Raw genomic sequence first — 19,238 nt, 5'->3', positions numbered from 1 at the left:
AAGGGTGGATTGGGGATTGTAGGTAAAGGTGGGTAGAGTGAGTGGAGTGAGTGGAATTTGGCATGGTGTGACGTGGGTTAGAAGATTGGGTGGATATTAGAGATTTGAATTGCTTGTCAATTGAAAGGGCAGTGCTGTAAGATGAAAGGATGACTTTATAGTGGAGAAAATCAGGATAGGAATGAGATTTCCTCCAATGACACTCTGCAGTGCGGGAGTACTTTTGCAGGTAGCGGGTCTATTTGTTGTGTCATGGCTGGTGTATGGATCGTCTGAGATTATATGTAATAGCTGGGGCTGCATTGTCTAGGGCTGAAGTGAGTGTTTTGTCATAGATAGAGGCAGCTTGATTAGGACAGGACAAAACAGGTATTGGAGAAAGATTTGTTTTAGTGAAAATTAGAAGTGGATTGGGTTAAGAGTGCATAGGTTGCGTTGTGTACATGTGTATGTGGGTGCAGGGGGAAGGGCATGAGGTAAGGTGATGATTTTGGTAGACTAGAGAAATGGTCAAGAGAGACAGTTTAATGCCAAAAAAAGCAAAAAGTCAGATGCTTGATTGCATAGGAAGAGGAATCAGTAGCAGAAATAAGGAAGTAATAATGCCACTATATAGGTCATTGGTACGGCCTCATCTAGAATACTGTGGAGGCCATATCTCCCGAAGGATATAATACATTAGAGACTGTACAAAGAAGGGCAGCTAAAATGGTGCATGGACTACAGCATAAAACTTATCCGGAAAGACTCAAAGATCTTAATATGCATAGCTTGGAGCAGAGAAGGGAAAGGGGGGACATGATAGAAACTTTCAAATATATCAAGGGTTTGAACAAGGTACAGGAGGGAAACATTCTACAAAGTAAGATAAGTTCTAGAACACGAGGACACGCACTGACACTGGTGGGAAGTAGGTTCAGTGGAAAGGGTAGAGAATAAGTGGAATAGCCTCCCATCAGAGTTGGTGGAGGCTAATACAGTAGAGCAGATTAAACATGCTTGGTATAGACATAAGAATATCCTTATAAAGAATAAAGGATCAAATAGGGTTTAAGGTACCATAGGTTAATAAAAAAAATGGGACTAAACTAGATGGCCAAGCTGTTCTGATCTGCCATCATATTCTATGTTTCTAAGGTGAGGCTGAAGGAAAGGAGGTTGTGGTTGGAGAATGGAAGGCTAAATTGAAGAAACTAGAGATGGAGCAGTAGCGGAAGAAGATAAGGTCAAGGAAGTGCCCATCAGAGTGGGTGAGAGATGAGGTAAATTAGGAGTGAAGAGAAGGAAGTAAGTGAAAGAAGTTTAGTGACAGAAGAGACAGTTGGGATTATCAATGGGAATGTTGAAATCACCTAGTATGAGTGTAGAAAGGTCAAAGGATAGGAAATATGTGAGCCAGGCCGCAAAGTTGTCAAGGATTTGGGAAACTGGTCCTAGGGGTAATAAATGACAGCAACACAAAGTAAAATAGACGGATAGTGTGGACTTCAAAGGAAGAGAATGAAAGGGAGGGTTCAGAGGGAATAAAGGTGCAGCTTGGAGAGAGTAGAATGCCACTACCTTGTCTGTTTCCAAATCTGGGAGTGTGGCTGAGAGAGAGTCCCCCATAGGAGAGAGCTGCAGGGGATGTAGTGTCCGAGGAGCGGAGCCAAGTTTCTGTAATGGCAAGGATGTTGAGGGATTTAGAAATGAATAGATCATGGATGGATGTAAGTTTGCTACAAACAAATCTGGTGTTTCATAGTGCACAGGAGAAGGGAAGAGTGGGTAGTCAAGATATGTGGATAAGGTTGGTGGGATTGAAAGTACGGGATGGATGGAAAGGTTTGGGGTGGAGCGAGGATGGTGAGCAGATAATGGGGATTGTATGGGGCTCAGGGTTAGGTGAGATATCAGCAGCAGCCATTAGAAGGAGCAGAGTGAGAAAGAAGACATGTTAGGAGGATTTGTTAGTGTGAGGTTTATTTCTGTTGATGTAGGCTGGTGTGTGTGGTGGATGCAGTAGATAAAACAGTTAATTTGTACAGACTATTGACAGATGTCGCAATGACTTCAGCCTGCAGTGACGAACACTTCTCCAATCGGAATCACTTGCTGTCAGCATTGTGCTCCCATAAAAGAGATATCTAAATAAAAGAGATAGTTATTCTCACAGAATGGGCTCTATGGTTAAAATTAATTTTGCCACTCCACCTTTACTATGGTCCTGCCTTGAGCAGCTGAACATAGAGTATTTGGTTATGACGGCAATTTTCAGATTAAGAGGCTGCAATTTCATTTAGCTAACTTTCCATAATATCTACTAGATCTGATGAAACATTAGGGTCATCAATTGTAAAAGTCTTGTTTCTTGTAGACTTGGCCTCACAGAGGACAGAGCTGAAGGGGAATAACGGAGGGCCTGAGGTTATGTTATGTATATCCAGTAAGAGATCCCTGAGGATGATGGTCACACAGGGAAAACTTACATTAGATAGTTTGTTGGACACCACTTCTGTCTGTCTCCTATAAGTTGAAAGGGAGGGCAGGGGATTTAAAAGGATACAGAGAACAAGAGGTTTTAGTCTGCCTGTCATCCATTGCAAACCTAGTGAGCTTTTTATTTTCCTAAATGTCGATGGATTGAAGGATTGCAGCCTGTGATGGTTTAGTAATAACACAATGTGGGCCCAATAAATGAATCAAACTGTAGTGTGGGAATACAATGGGTCATCAGTTAAATTTAAATGAGTTTAAGGTCAGATGTTGACTTGTTTGTGATGGGAGGGGGATGGGAGAGGTTGATAGTACAACTGAACAATCAACTCTATTAACAATCCAAAAAAACGATATGTGCAGATATTGATGTATAAAGGATTTGTCCAGTCTTTTTTCTTGTCTCTTAGGATATTGTATTGACCTAGAAAGCATTAAACAAAACCAGTATACATTGGTGTTTATGACAGAAAGCCACATAAACTAAAATCCCCAGGTCTGGGAAGAGGTGTGAAAGTCCTTTATTGTGGAAGAGGTGTGAGAATCCTTTCAAGTGGGCATTTTTGAAAGTGTGAAGTCAGCATGTCTTGTAGAAATCTGCTGGACTACTGCGTTTTGAAATTTACAGTAATACAGTATATTTGTTAATTAACAAAAGAACAAAGAGTTACCTGCTAGATACTGTACAGAGTTGTGTTGAATATAAGCAGAAATTATGTGATTTCCACTTTGCTTTTGGTATTCAGTACAGCACTAGATGGCTCTACTGTAGGTACACGGGTAGGGTTCATTCCAATGTGAATTATAGTGTTAATTTTGAAAATATGCTGGTTGAGAGTAGTTAAAGTTGAAGGTAAAAGCTTGAAAATTGTAGTGATTTTTGTAGTAAATTTTCATTAAAGTTTAGGTGTTTTATGAAAAGGAGGTGATCCAGCCATTTGGTTATGTGACACTTTTGTATCCGATTGTGACATTATCTTGTGTGGGCATGGTCTCACCAGGACCTGTCTTATTTAAAGGTTAATAGTTTACACCAGTACTCCTATGGTATAACAGCATTAAGTAGGCAGCATCTCAAAAAGCGTTCAGCTCTGCACCTGCATCAAATACACCAGCTTTACATACACTTACATAAACATACACATAACCAGGTCATAAATGCATTTGGTATTAGAGTTGATATAATACAGCGCATGTAATGTTCCTTTTTGCGTATTAATGAAAGTAGCAAAAAAAATGTTTTTAAAAACACAACCACAAAATCCTATAATATATGCACAATCAATGCAGAAAGCAACTATCAGCTTTAGAGGTGAATTTGCAATTAGCCAATCAGAAGCGACTAGTTAGTGCTGGTGAATAGCATCATCATCAGCATGTATTTGCAATTGTCCTCTAATGTACATCCAGTACTGCATCAGGTGCTAAGTACAGTCATTAAAAGAAGAGAAATGATAAAGTGACTTATTAATAAGATACAGATAGAGCGTGACTTATTATGACATTATCAGGACATGTTGGTGCTTGTAGTTCTATGATTATCATCATGGCGAAATAGAGCTACAAATTTTATGTCTCCTAAGAAGCCTATCTGGAGATGCAATCCACTTTAACAAGGCCAATAGGTCTCCAGAGGGATAGGGTATAGTGTTCTAGCGCTTGGAATACCAACACCCACTATAGTGACAAAAAAAATAATGATGACTTTAATAACAACGGGCCTTATTCATTAAGGATCTTAACTAGAGAAACTTCTTATTTCAGTCTCCTGGACAAAACCATGTTACAATGCAAGGTGTGCAAATTAGTATTCTGTTTTGCACATAAGTTAAATACTGACTGTTTTTTCATGTTGCACACAAATACTTGATAGCTTATTTGTACACTGAAATTTAAAGTTGATATTTGTGCGCTACATGAAAAAACAGTCAATAAGATCCTTAATGAATCAGGCCCAACATCATTTAAATGTAGACTTACCTTAACACAGACAGTGGAGATTTCCGAAAACACTGGTATGCGACTTGTGCTAACTCCAAAGATACTGGATACCGGCACTTGAATTTGACGTCACGCAATTGACAAACGTTCAAATGAATTTAAATTTAAAGCGCCAATAGTATCAGTCGCAGCCTAACCCTAACCCTAATCCTCACCCTAACCCTAATCCTCTCCCTAACCCTAATCCTCACCCTAACCCTAATCCACTCCCTAACCCTAATTCTTACCCTAACCTTAACCCTAATCCTCACCCTCACCCTAATTCTTACCCTAACCCTAACCCTAACCCTAACCCTAATCCTAACCCTAACTCTAACCCTAACCCTAATCCTCACCCTAACCCTAATCCTCTCCCTCACCCTAATTCTTACCCTAACCCTAACCCTAACCCTAATCCTAACCCTAACTCTAAGCCTAACCCTAATCCTCACCCTAACCCTAATCCTCTCCCTAACCCTAATCCTCACCCTAACCCTAATCCTCTCCCTAACCCTAATTCTTACCCTAACCTTAAACCTAATCCTCACCCTAACCCTAATCCTCTCCCTCACCCTAATTCTTACCCTAACCCTAACCCTAATCCTAACCCTAACCCTAATCCTCTCCCTCACCCTAATTCTTACCCTAACCCTAACCCTAATCCTAACCCTAACTCTAACCCTAACCCTAATCCTCACCCTAACCCTAATTCTTACCCTAACCCTAATCCTCTCCCTAACCCTAATTCTTACCCTAACCCTAATCCTCACCCTAACCCTTATCCTCTCCCTAACCCTAATCCTCTCCCTAACCCTAATTCTTACCCTAATCCTAACCCTAACCCTATCCCTAACCATAACACTTACATTAAAATGCTGCATTCAATTTTGATGCTGCTCTCTTCCGAAGCATCCAGTATCTTCGGAATTAGCACCAGTCACATAGCAGTGTTTTCGAAAATCTGTGCTAAGTCTACATTTTTATCATGTCGTTATTGTAATCATCATTTTTTTTTTGTCTCTATAGTGGGAGTCGGTATTTAAAGCACCGGAATACCAATTACCACTGCTCCAGAGTGTGCAGTAAACAAGCAGCGATAGTTTGCCCCCAGTTCTCCACTTGTTAGCTTTTTACTCTAGATTTAAATTTTTTCATACACTGTAAGTCCAGCCTTAAATCACTCCCATCGTGTTAGCAGATACCAATTATGCATACATGTTTTAGCTTCAAACACATGACCATAAATAAATAAGAACATAGCTGAATAACTAAAGCTGAAAGCAAATAGCTGAGAAGAGAGAAAACACTTTAGGATCTTGTATGAATATTGCTGGGTCACAGGATGCACATGAATTCTCAGAGCGGATCACAGATTGGTTCACACTGCAAATAGGATGACCATATAAAATTGCATGGAAATCACACAGTAATTTTCAATAATGGGTACAGGAAATTATTGTCTGCAAGAGAAACTGGTTTCAGAAGATTCATATATTCATATGAAACAATGGATATAATTTCCGACCATTAGTGGCCTATAAACTGTGCACAAAATGAGTAAATCCAGGTAAAAAATGAAATTATTCACCTTGGCAAAATCTTGTTGAGCTGCAAGGGAGTTACATTTAAAATGAGCAGATAGATTTTGAGTTTGCAGATATAGTAGCTGCCAACTTTAAAATGTAGACTCTCTTTCTTAGGTCCTGTGCTCGGCAGGTTGGAGATGGAGGTCAGTCATGGCGTGAAGCCAGTTGACATCTCCCAGCATGATTACGCATTTGACAATCAGTGTGTCAGGACCTTCTACAACTCTGATTGGTGAAAGGCCAGTGATATCCAATAACCAAAGTGGTGCTCCAGGTCTGGCTGAAAGGAAGAGACTGGTTCGAAGAGGAAAAGTCCCATTGCCATCCTTTCCAGCCTACCTCTGAACTTACTACTGCAGGCTTAGGGTTGAGTTATCAGCTCTTTGCAATGGCATGGAAATAGACAGTCTATGATATTATGTTTTCAATCATAGCAGCAGCGGAATTTCTAAATAGCATAAAAAAAAATCAAAAATTCAACACTTCTTGTATGAAAATTCTACTGCAGTCCTTTAACAAGCCTCAAACTATGTCAGCATCTATGTTAAACTGGTGCAGCACAGTGCATGTCTCTGTAATTGAAAGTTTAACATCCGACATTTCATCTGCATTACATCCTTATCTATCCATTTATCCTCACCACCTTGTTCTAACAGCAGCCATGGGGACCGGGGAAAGTGCCGTTTCGAAGCCATAACATAAAAATGTGTATAACTTTTCGCCTTTATGTGTATATAATCAAAATGAGGTATACCTCTTTGAGGAACACTGCTTAGCTTTGTTAATATATAGTGTATTCTTTAAGTGCTCAAATTGTAATATTTCCCGCTTGCAAGTACTGCTTGAAGGTCAGGTATACACTTTAAATTTGTTCCTTCCGGTGAACTACTAATGAGTGTCTGTGTTGATAAAGACGGGATGTCTTCTGTACAACAAGGTCACAAATATATCTTTGGTTTATGAGATTTGTAAAACTCCTCTAAGGCAAGCTCGGCTCAGCTCTTTATTTACGAGAACCCTTTAACCCAAGAAATATCTCATTTGTATATATCTCTGCAGATCCAGTATATTTAAGAGCCCCATAAAGTAGGCTTGGTAAGTCAAACCTAGGAGATAACAGAAAATAGCTGCGGAATATACGCTGTAAATATTAGTTGAACACAATGAAGCATTTTGTAAGAAGTCGGGAATTTGCAAACGTTTAAGAGAAATGACTTTTGCTTTAAATTTACTGTAATCTAATAAGCCTCAGCAGCCTGCTTCACAATCTCATAAGTCCAATGCTTAGAGATAGATTTTATATGTTGAAAAGAATCTTCTCAGCACATCTCTAAATTATAAATGAACTGTTCATTGTTTAACAGAGATGCCTGGGATTGTACGAACATTCCACAAGATACTTATTTTTTGGTTCCAGTCCTTCAGAAATTGCTTTCTGTTGGTCCGTGGAGAGACTCAATATGTTGCATTGAAGTCAGGTTTATCCATCTGTAAAAATGCATTAGAAAAATATTGACATAGTAGACCTATTAACTAAACTCGGTATGTTTTAACCGAAAAGCAAAATGACTTGTTATGGTCATCGTTTAGTTTGAGATTATCAAGCTGTAAATAATGTTGATTCTCCCCCCAAAAAATATTTAGAATTTTTATACTATGTTTTGAAGCTCACTATTTTCAGAATTACTCTCTTTCTGCTCTATAAGTTACAGTAATCTACTATTCTCTTTGACTTGCCTATAAATTGTTTGATTGTTTTTCTACCTGACTTCTTCCATACCTCTTTAATGATATCCATACCATTATCACAGTTAATATTTTAATATTGTTATTGACACAGACACTTCTGCTACCCCCCAAACTTATCTGCCTCACCTTCTCCTTTGACCTTTGACCTCACGCAATGGTCCACGCTCCTGTGGCCTGATTCATTAAGGAACTTATATTAAGAAGTTTCTTATTTAAGTCTCCTGGACAAAACCAAGTTACAATGCAAGGGGTGAAAATTAGTTTTCTGTTTCGCACATAAGTTAAATACTTACTGTTTTTTCATGTAGCACACAAATACTTGATACCTTATTTGTACACTGAAATTTAAAGTTGATATTTGTGTGCTACAGTATTTAACTTATGTGCAAAACAAAACTAATTTGCACCCTTTGCATTGTAACATGGTTTTGTGCAGGAGACTGAAATAAGAAACTTCTTAACTTAAGTTCCTTAATGAATCAGGCCCCTGCTCATTAGGAGAGTCAGACACTTGACAATGTCTTTCAGTTTTTACTCACCTCTATAAATATCTTTCCATACTCTATTCCCCCACTGTCTGATCACAGTATATTAATTCTAAAGGTCCCCTTTTTTTCTACATCTCCTCTTCTGCTACAGCTTTAATACTTATGCAGGAATCTTCACAATATTTCTATCTTCACTGACTCTGATCTTTCTGCCACATACTTCTCAGATAAAATCACTTCACCTGTTTGTGCAAAAGTACAAAATTTTAAGGAATGGTATAGTTTGCAAACAACTTTTTTTTAAACATTTCTAGTTCCATGCAGTGGCTGCAAAACATCAATATTTGTAGAACCTTAAAAGAAACCATTTTGGTGATCTGAAACCCAGCTAAGTACCGGTTGCTTTAAATTTACTTAATTCTAATAAGCTTTAGTGCCTCCTTGCTATTAATCCAGGTTTGGTAACTTATACACATATCAATTTTTTTTACAAATGTCACTTGTAGATAGCCTCTAAGCCTGATTCATCAAGGTAGTTATCTCCCGATTTTGAGCGTATCGTATGCGCATCGTACGCGCAGAATCGGGAGATATGTCTGTGAACGCAGCCCTGTCCACTGCGTCTTTGTACGCTAAAAGACACTTACTAAAGCCTATAATTTCGGGGAGTGAATGGGGTGGGGAAGGGGCGTTTTGCCGCAGTCAATGTCTAATAGGGACTGCTATACTAAAGCGCACGCAGCCGCGTCCGTATCAAGCTTTGAGCATATCGAAGTTACTTATGTTTCAGCTGTATCTCTTGCTCCAGCTACAGGGCTGGTCAAAGTCCTGATCAGTAGTGATGACAGTCTCATATGTATGCTATAACATGTGTTTGCAATCACTAGCAACTGTAAAAATGTATTTTATTCTCAGTGGAAATTAACAACATTCTAATGTTTTTCATGGAGAAAAAAATAATAAAAAAGAGCACTTTGTAAAAACTATTTTATCATTAATGCTTATATTATTAACAGGTGACATTAATTATATATATTTTTCTTCCTGTACGTTCTTTTGCTAATTTATAATCCACATAGGTATTGGACGTATCCTACAGTTTCTTGTGTAGAAGAGCACAGCAGACCTGTCCCTGATTTCAACAGCACATGTATTTCGAGATCGGTACCTTGATGAATTTGGGTGTACTCAAAGCCTAAATACGTGCGTTTAATACTAAACACAGGTTGCACTCAGAATATGTGCCTTAATGAATCAGTCCCTCTATATAATAACCAGTGATAACTTCTTGTGCAGGTAATTTACCAACATCAGTTTAAATACCATAAAATATGATTGACTGTAAAAGGAATTTTATTGTTGATTGAACATCACAAAGGTAGTTCAAATTATCAAAAATGTCTAATTTTCTCAAAGTTTACTCAACTTGTATTAATATGCAGGACTGAACACGAAATTAGGCATAGCAAACCTATGTCTATGGGTGAAATACACTGAGGGGCACATCATTCTCTACACATCAAAGAGGAGAAATGTGAAATAACTCATTATAGAGTTTTGCCTGATAAACAGGATTTAGCTGAGGAGGTGGTGTTGGTTAGGGACTGTTCCAATGTTTTCTGCTCTCTGACCGTATACCGTAGGTAAGTATACTCCGGTGAGGCTTAAGATACCAACAGTTGGGTGTCTATCGGCTCAGATTATGTTAATCAGGACCTGCTACAACTTTAGATTTTCTTTGTCTTCCTATTGTACAGCACTGTGAAATAAAATATAATAACACCAGTGTTGCCAGTCAAACTTGCTACCTAGTTTGTTTCTTCTATATTACATCTACTTCCATACATTGTATTAAACATACGTCTCTGTCACTTCGCTTGCCATCAGAGCTTTTTATTCACCGTCAATTTCTAGATGAGTAATTACAGTATAACTATGTGACTCATGATTATCTCACAATATGAGGTGTACGTAAATGCTGGCCAAAACTATGCTTTCATTATTCTGAACTGTTGTAAAACTAATGTATCATAACACATTACATTCATCATTAAAATGTTTCCATACAGGGAAATATTTAGAAACAGAGCCGACAGTGTCTTACTATAGCTTTCAGTGGCTGGTTTAATACACCGTTTTATTGGCTATGGGGCTTCACAGTATTTCCAGAAATTGAAGAGCCTTAAAACAGGAACAATACTTTATAACTATAAGGGTTTATAGGAAGAATAGTTTGTGACTGTGTCCATGAATCCTGCGCAATCCTTTATTTTATTTTATGTACAGTCAAGTTTCTTATGCATGTGCAAATATTAATACACTGCTTGCTCGTTAAAATGCCATCTTAAAACAGAACTGGTGTTAAAGCAATGGTGGTACTATAAAAATACCCACAGGTGTTTATATGCGTTTTTCATTCTTACATTATTTTAAGTGAATAGAAAGGTTTTTAACAGCATCTAGCATACGACTGCTTCAAATAGTCTGCACAACAAAAGTCTATCAGGATGTAGCCTTATAATCAAAGAAGTTCCCAAAAGAAACTACGAGTGATCCTCCCGTTCACATGAGTAGGAAGTTTATGGAGCAGGGGCATCAACGACAATCTCCTAACCTGCAGAATAGCAGTTTTAGTATTACAGATTGCAAGCAAATGCAATTTATCATTAGCAACATTTATATATATATATATGTATATATATATATATATATATATATATATATATATATTTATAAATATACATATAATGTCAGCATACCTCACAGCATATTAAAATTGTAAGCAAAGAAAGTAAAAAAAACAAGACTGGGTATTGTCAGACAAAGGGGGCCTGCTCACAAGTCTACAATCTGTAGGAAAATAGATTGGTATTATTATTATTATTATTGTTATTATTATTATTATCGTTTATTTGTAAGGCGCCACAAGGTTTCCGCAGCGCCGTACATGGTAAAAACAGTAGACTATACAGGGTAAGACAGTACAGAACAATAAACACAAAGTACCAGTACTTCAGAAACTCCAGGCAGGCAGATACAGTAGAGACGGAGTGGAAGAACAGTTATGGAGGCAGGAGGGGAGAGGGGCCCTGCTCATACGAGCTTACATCCTAAGGGAGGGTAAACAGAATCAGGTACATAAGGGAGCCAGTGAAGCAACGGGGAGAGAGAAAGGGGGCAGGGGAGAACCAGAAGAGGTACACTTGGTACACGTTAAGTGACAAACGTTGCATATTGATCCAGCCAAAATTCAATGGGAAATAGTAATTAGTGGGGCAATATGATCCGGTCAGAAAGCAATGCTGCTTTTGGGGGTTGGGCTGCACCTGGAAAATAATACTGTTAAACACACCGACATTGAGAAAAAACTTTTATTAAAAAAAATGCTCACACACCCTCTATTACCGATTCATTTCTCACCTAAATCCAGTGGGATCCTCTTATTTCTTCCAGATTGTAATTCCTTTTGTAAAATAAAATTACAAACATTTTAATTAATTTTACTTTTTTTAAACTAAAACTCAAGTTGATGATGAATGGTGTCACCAGTACCCGCACATATTATCCGTTTCTTTTTTCAGTAGGACGGGGTACTTTTTTGCAGCTGACATATTTCTGACAGCAGTTAAAGCAACCAAAAAATGCAGAATACTGTGAGGCCGATGTGGAGTAAATGCAGATTTGCCATAAAGGCGTCTGATGTAAACTGTGACTGGAGAACAAGCCGGCTGTGGGATCCTCGTCACTTAAAATGGCCACAGTCAGATTGCCGGTTTTAAAAGGGCAACAGCAGGACCCGTTGCTTGCATACTGTGGAACCCCTAATCCTAACCGTAACCCTACCACTTATCTAATTTGGGGGCAAGAACCGGGAGGTTTCCCAGAAGTGCGGAAGTCTCCCAGACATTCCGGGAGAGTAGGCAACTATGCGTTAAAGAAAAGCAGCTAATAAATCTCTAGAGACTGAAGTGTCTTTTACATTTCTGTCTCCATTACTGAAGTCATGTTGTCTTACCTGTCAGTCTTTGATTAAATCTTGGTCTCCATGAAAATGGCCACCTCTATAGGCATCAATACATGGACATAGGACACAATTTCTGAACTGTGTCATCATGCCACAGATGGCGAAGCCAACCACGTCTTGTACTGGCTCAGACTCTTCAGGGAGTGAAGGAGATCACCCCTATTTTAGGGAGTCTACCTGATATTCAGGGAGAGTTGGCAGGTGTGTATTATATATGCTGCGGATCCTGCTATTGTCCCCTTAAAACTGGCAATCTGACTGTGACCATATTAAGTGACGAGAATCCCACAGCCGACTTGTACTCCATGTCCTTAAGGGGTTAAAAGCATGAAACACCTAATTTAGGCAAATATTACACATGTTCAACCAATAAGACCGGAGCTTTCATCACCACAGTGCCAGTTAGACTGATGGGAGCTAAAAACTGATTGGCTGCATCATTTGCACAATGTTACTAATTAAGCATTCAAGTGTGTGGATGAGATAAATAGATTTTTTTTTTACGACAACCATCTGAGTCTACTTCAAATGTTAATGACTTTATTTATAACCTCTACCTAATTTGCTAGCTTTTTGGAAAGTGCAGGGATATTTGAATTAGTCAGTATTTTTATAAGACCTCATTTTATTATTGTTGCTATAACACTGCTAGAGGTTTGTTCAGTGTCATGCAGCAGGAATATTGTGTGGACAAACACATTTGGTGGCGTTTTAATCTACACTTCATCAATTTGCCCTTTACAGTCCTATGATCTATTTTGCCATTGTATCCCTTCCTTGCTAATTATGATTTTTATTTTAAATGTTGAACAAATTATTATTATTATTAGGATAGAAGATGGTTTAGTTCACGGTCAAATGTTTTCAGCTCTTATTCTTTTTTTACCTATCTCTTTGTCTTATGCACATGCAAATTATCTCTCCGTATAAATCACTGAAAAGTACATTAAAAGTACCTTGGCCATTGATAGCTGTGATCACTGCTAATGAATTGCAAGTATGAATTGTGACTTATCTCCTTGATGTGGTCAAGTGTTCAATTACAAATTGCTCAGAAAGGACATTTGGATAATAAATCACTTAACGACAAAATGAGTCAGACTACATAATACTAGAGCATGCAGACATCCTTAATATTCTGAGTTTACATGTGATAGAAGTTCATTGTTATATGATTTTTATCCTACACTCTTATTCTTTATCTTTTAGGAGAAGAAAGGAAAGATAAGAGTTAACAGATTGACTTGGTGAGGCAACTTTTAAGCCAAGTTTTGTCGTATGATTACGAGGAGGAGGTGTTCACTCCCCATTGGCTCATTGTTGACAAGGATTTCTGTCTGCCAAGGGCATCATAGTAAGAGCCAGGCATTAGTTATCATCAGACAGTCCCCAATATTTAATGCACTTTATATTATATTGGAAATATTTCAATAATCATTAAGCCTTATTAGAAATAAAATACTTGTTTATTTTTAATAATAGAAGATATCTTGTTCTATCAAACATCAGGTACAACTATTGTGTCAAGTAAAAAATGGTCTATTATTTTATAACTCACTGCAACTACACTGTGACTACATGTAGCTTTTTTTTTTTTAACAACTAAGGTTAACATTTTCATACCTAATAATATGCATCTCACCTAAGGCTTATTACCCATTATGCTACTTTGAAGGAAACTGCGTCCTTTACATTTAGGAAGAAACACCTAGAATTTTAATATTAAAAATAACTTTAATGTTTGTTTAAAAGAACATTTAATTGCTGTAGATACTGTGAAAGGTAATGTTTATCGCTCAATGCATAATGTCCAATATAACTGTGAAGATATAAGATTCTTAAATCATTCAATACTATGACAGATGAAGATCTAATGGTACTTTATTAAGTAACAATCTATGGCAATGGAATGTCAACAGTCTTTAACAAGCAATGCTCTCTTTACCGGGTGGGTAACAATAGTCTAGCAAATGACAATTACATGCATGCAATATAATGTCCCTTCTACACACAGCACAACACAATACCCTCTTGGCATTCCATGCAATTTGTTATTCAATTGATATCGGGACTAACAGGAGATCCTTGTGGGGATGTATACTGTATAAACATTAACCAAGCTGCTAATCACACAATAGAATGTTGAGAAAGGCCCGGCTGAATAATTGTATTAGGACACAAAGCTGCTGGAAACACAATCTTGGAATGTTATCCTAATTTTAACAGTATGTATAACCTCACTAATAATTATGCACATTTTACCATCTAAGTTATGGCATTACACAATTAATAACTATACTCAAATTTGCCCACCACAGCGCAGTTATTGATTACACATTGCCAGTTTGTTACGTGTCACTCACCTCGATTAATTTAAACATTGCATCTCAATATATCATAATTCACAGATAACATCACAACATATGAAATAAGACAGACACACAATGCAATATAATAAAGTGTCATCCTTACGATCGCCCTATGTGTGTACTTTAATGATTACATGTATATTGGTGTGTGAGCCTTACACCTCATAATGTTGGCAATGTGTAGCAAAATAAAAAACATATTTTTATTGCAGTATAGTGTCAGCCAGAAAAATCTATGTGATGTTGAATACGTTTGTGCTAAAAAAGAACAAAAGTATTATAGGAATGATACCTTTTTGGTTAGCAAATAATGGTATCACTCCTATAATACCTTTGTCTTTTTTGACACAAAAGTATTCAACATCACACCACATAATGTTCATAGTAGTTGCATATGATTTTTATATTGTATCCTTCGCATCCTGCTTTCCTCACAATGCCATTTTTTTCAGGCATATTCAGGTGATGCATTCTGTATTTTGGATTCCTGGTGAATGCTCAATCCCAGAGATTCATCTACCTTATTTCACGGATGGCCCGTTCCAGCCACCCATTTATCTAGATTCAACAATGGAGTTCAGGACTCAATAACAGAGTCATAAGCAGGCAGCACAGACAATGTCCAGTCTAGTTCAGCACTAGAGATAAGATGAGTTCATATTTTCTTGTTGAATTTGCAGAATTAGGCCAGTTTAAAGAATGTTAAGACTGTAAAAATAAACATATTTCATTTCTTGTTCAAAAAACGTCTTTTTAAAAGACTATTTTGTTCAAAAAATACATCTAAAAGACAGTTTTCTTTCAAATTCAGATTTTTTTTCAGCATTAACTTTACAAAATGATTCCCTGGTTTGAATATCTGAAATTGAGAGAACGTTTAACGTAGCAATAATTTTTTGCATATGTACATTATCCATGGCCGCATAATTACATTACCCCCTTAACAGGACCGATAACAGCGTTGCGGTTCCCAGTCACGTTATCAAGTCGCGCTGGCTTCTTCATTCATCGTGATTGCTTGCAGTCGGTTGGCACTTCAGTCGTCCTGCAGCCTCGTTGCGAAGGAGCCCTCGGGACAAGTCTTTTCGGGGAGTTCAGCATCGTATGCTGACTACCACCGCTGAACAGCAACCAGGGAATCACCGAAACAATAAGTTGAACATGAGGAGGTGATGGTTGTAGATGAAAGGCACTGAACAGCAGCCAGGGAATCACTGAAACCTCAAGTTGAACATGAGGAGGTGATGGGGGTTTATGAGATGCACTGAACAGCAGTCAGAGAATCACTGAAACAGCAAGTTGAACATGAGGAGGTGATGGTTGTGGATGAAAGGTACTGAACAGCAGTCTGGGAATCACTGGAACAGTAAGATGAACATGAGGAGGTGATGGTGGTGGATGAGAGGCACTGAACAGCAACCGGGGAAACACTGAAACAGCAAGTTGAACTTGAGGAGGTGATGGTGGTGTTATGGCTGACAGGGAACACCATAAACTTGTAGAACAGACTAAAAAGGTCTTAATGTTATGGCTGACAGGGAACACCATAAACTTGTAGAACAGACTGAAGAGGTCTTCACCTATAGCAAGCCGCCTTTCCCGTAGAGCTGGACGCGCTCATAGGTACTCAGATGCCCCCAGGACTTGAACTCAGAGTAGTACAAGTTTATGATGTCTCCACAGCACTGGCGAGGGCCAGATAGGAGGCTGAAACAGAGTCCAGTAGCCAGGCTGAGGTCAGAGGGTAACAACAGACAGCAGAGTGAAGTCCAGGCAAGGGTCGGGGGCCGGCAGCAGGCAACGAATCCAGAGAACTAGCTAAGGTCAAAGGTCACAGGCAATCCAACGAGGTCCAGGAACAAGGCAGGGGTCATACACGGGAAATCAGAACCAGAGACTAAGCACAGGAGCGGAGAACAGGAACAGGAGCCTAGCTACACTGAAAGCTATAACTGGCAGTGAGGCTAAGTCCTCACTGCCTTCAATAGTGAGGGAAATCAATGGAAGCAGAGTGCCAGCAAGCTCCCTCCCTGATGCAGGTGTAGCCTAAAACCCTTATGCGCGCATGTGCCCCGATATTAGACAGCTAGCTGGGCGCTGCGGCAAAGGAGACAGAGCGTCCAAGTTGTTGCCTAGGCAACCGGGACATGGAGGGCGGAAGTGACGTCCCGGTCATCATGGTGACGGCCGGGACGCCAGAGGCACCAGGATGTGAGCCGCGGCGGCCCATCGGGGAGCCGCGGCTTCTAACAGGTGTTGGATGAGAGGCACTGAAAAACAGCCAGGAAATCACTGGAACAGTGAGCTGAATACAAGGAGGTGATGGTGATGAATGAGTGCACATGTCAATGCTTGACATGCAAAGAACAGGCACCTAACTGCAGGTTCAGGTGCCTTAAATACCCTGCTAATGAGAGAGGCAAAATAGTAAATAAGAGGAGGTTTTCAAAGAAGATCAGGTCTATACATGTGCAGATCAAAATACAAGATGGCCACCGCTTTTGGACGGAAGCAGTGCTCAGTGCCAAGATGGATTCCTGCGTGGAGCAGGTAAATGTGCCAGAACCCGAATGCAGGCTCGGCGTGTCATAAGCTCGCTGCAAACTTTGCCCAACATTGGTGAAAACTGAGACCGCTGTGAAGCGATTATTAGAAAATAGACTGGAAATGACTGGAAATTAATGTTACTGCTATAAATAGTAATATAGGAGCAAAAAACAGCTCAAAATTGCATTATATTACCTATTTTTGACAATTTTTAATTAAATTCAGATCCAAAACCAAAGCTAAAATCTTTCACGTTTGTTCGACAAAACCGGTAGCAAAGCCGAAACACAAAGTTGGGCTGGAACCGACACTGGTTTTGAAACCGAAACACAAGGGAAAGCGCTCATCATTACAATTTTCAAATGGTGTTGCCATTAGGTAATTTACTGCTTTATTAGGGCTCCAAACATGATGTTTTGATTCAAACACTAAAAACATTTGCTGTGACTCATAGTCTTTTGTTTTCATCTAAAAAAAAACGGTTTAATTTTGATTATTGTTTCAGTCCGTATGTTTGTTATTTTGAAATGGTAACATTGTATTTGTTTGTAATGGAAAAGGTGTTTCCTAGGGCTTTGGGTGGCCTTTATGCTGTGGCTTTCAGATTACATGGACTATGGATGCTAGCTTCTGCTCCGAATTTTTGCGTAACTCCGTAAAACTTCATGTCAAAAAATACTGTTCCTCTTGGGTGTACAGTAGGCCTGTAATGTCTTGCCAGTGAGGATTTTTTGCACTATTCATTCTTTCCACAATTATGGCATTATTTTTCTCCCATATGTAATTTCACAACAAAGCTAATACTACGAAGAATTAAAAAGGAAGACAACAAAAAACACATAAAAATATATGACTAGGCTGCTGCCAGACGTTACACTGATTTGTTGTACAGTATTGTGACCTGGACACCCCAGGGACTACTATTCTAATCTCAGGTATACAATTCTGGATCATGAATTGTCACAATTACTATATACAGATACAGAGAAAAGATATGAGTTTCCATAAGTATTTTACATAATAAATAAGTAAATTCCCTTTATCATTCATAATTCTATGATTCAGTTTAATCCTGGCGTAAATTTTTAAACATTAATAAATTTAAATTCCCAGATTATTCTTTAATTTCAATACCTGAATTTTCTTTTGAAAAGTGAAAACTCTCATATTCCTTAGACTATGGAATTGTTGTCCTAGTGAAGTGTGTTTTTTCCTGTGTTCCGCTGTAATCATTTATCCTTGAAATTATCTAATTTCTCCTTCAAGACTTTGAATTCATTTTATTGGGTACATTACAGGTGTATAAACCCCAAAAAGTTAAAGCCCCAAATGTTATCTCCCTTAGGTTTTATTATTTTGTCTGTACAAAGGACGTATGCCTTAAATCTTTGTGCACCAACATATTATGCAGCGCTTTGCAGAATATTTGATCATTTGCATCAGTTCCTGCCACAGTGGAGCTTGCAATCTAAGTGCTCTACCCCACAAACAATAAAGTAATTTTATAAGAGGCCAATTAACCTACCAGTATGTTATATAACTGTCCAGAAGAAACCCCCATGAACATATTAAGAAATATATAAATATAGACAGATATTGCCCTGGTCAGAATATAACTCACGGCCCCAGAACTGTGGTACAGCAATGCTAACCACTATGCCACCAGGCTGCCATGAAGATATTTGAATACTGTGGTGCAAAATGAGCTACCATACTGGTCGGTGTCTGTTGTAGATTTATTTCCTGGACAATGAAAAGGATGATATTTATGAGTGGCATTGTAATCCTTATGCGGGATGTTAGTGTACAATGATTCCACATCAACTGTTGTCACAATGTGCCTCTGCCAGTTGGCTTATGTGAGTGAGTTTGTTTAATAACTCTGTGGTTTCCTGTACAAAGCTGACTGTACAATTTACCAGGTGCATTCTGTTAGGATGTCCATAACTGGAACAATGGGCTTGTCCTGGGTTCCCTTCCTTGTGAATTTTGGCAGTATGTAGAACCTACTCTTGTTGGG

The sequence above is a fragment of the Mixophyes fleayi genome, chromosome 1, assembly GCF_038048845.1.
Source record: "Mixophyes fleayi isolate aMixFle1 chromosome 1, aMixFle1.hap1, whole genome shotgun sequence".
In the NCBI taxonomy this organism is placed as follows: domain Eukaryota; kingdom Metazoa; phylum Chordata; class Amphibia; order Anura; family Limnodynastidae; genus Mixophyes; species Mixophyes fleayi.
Note: the sequence above shows the minus strand (reverse complement) of the source record.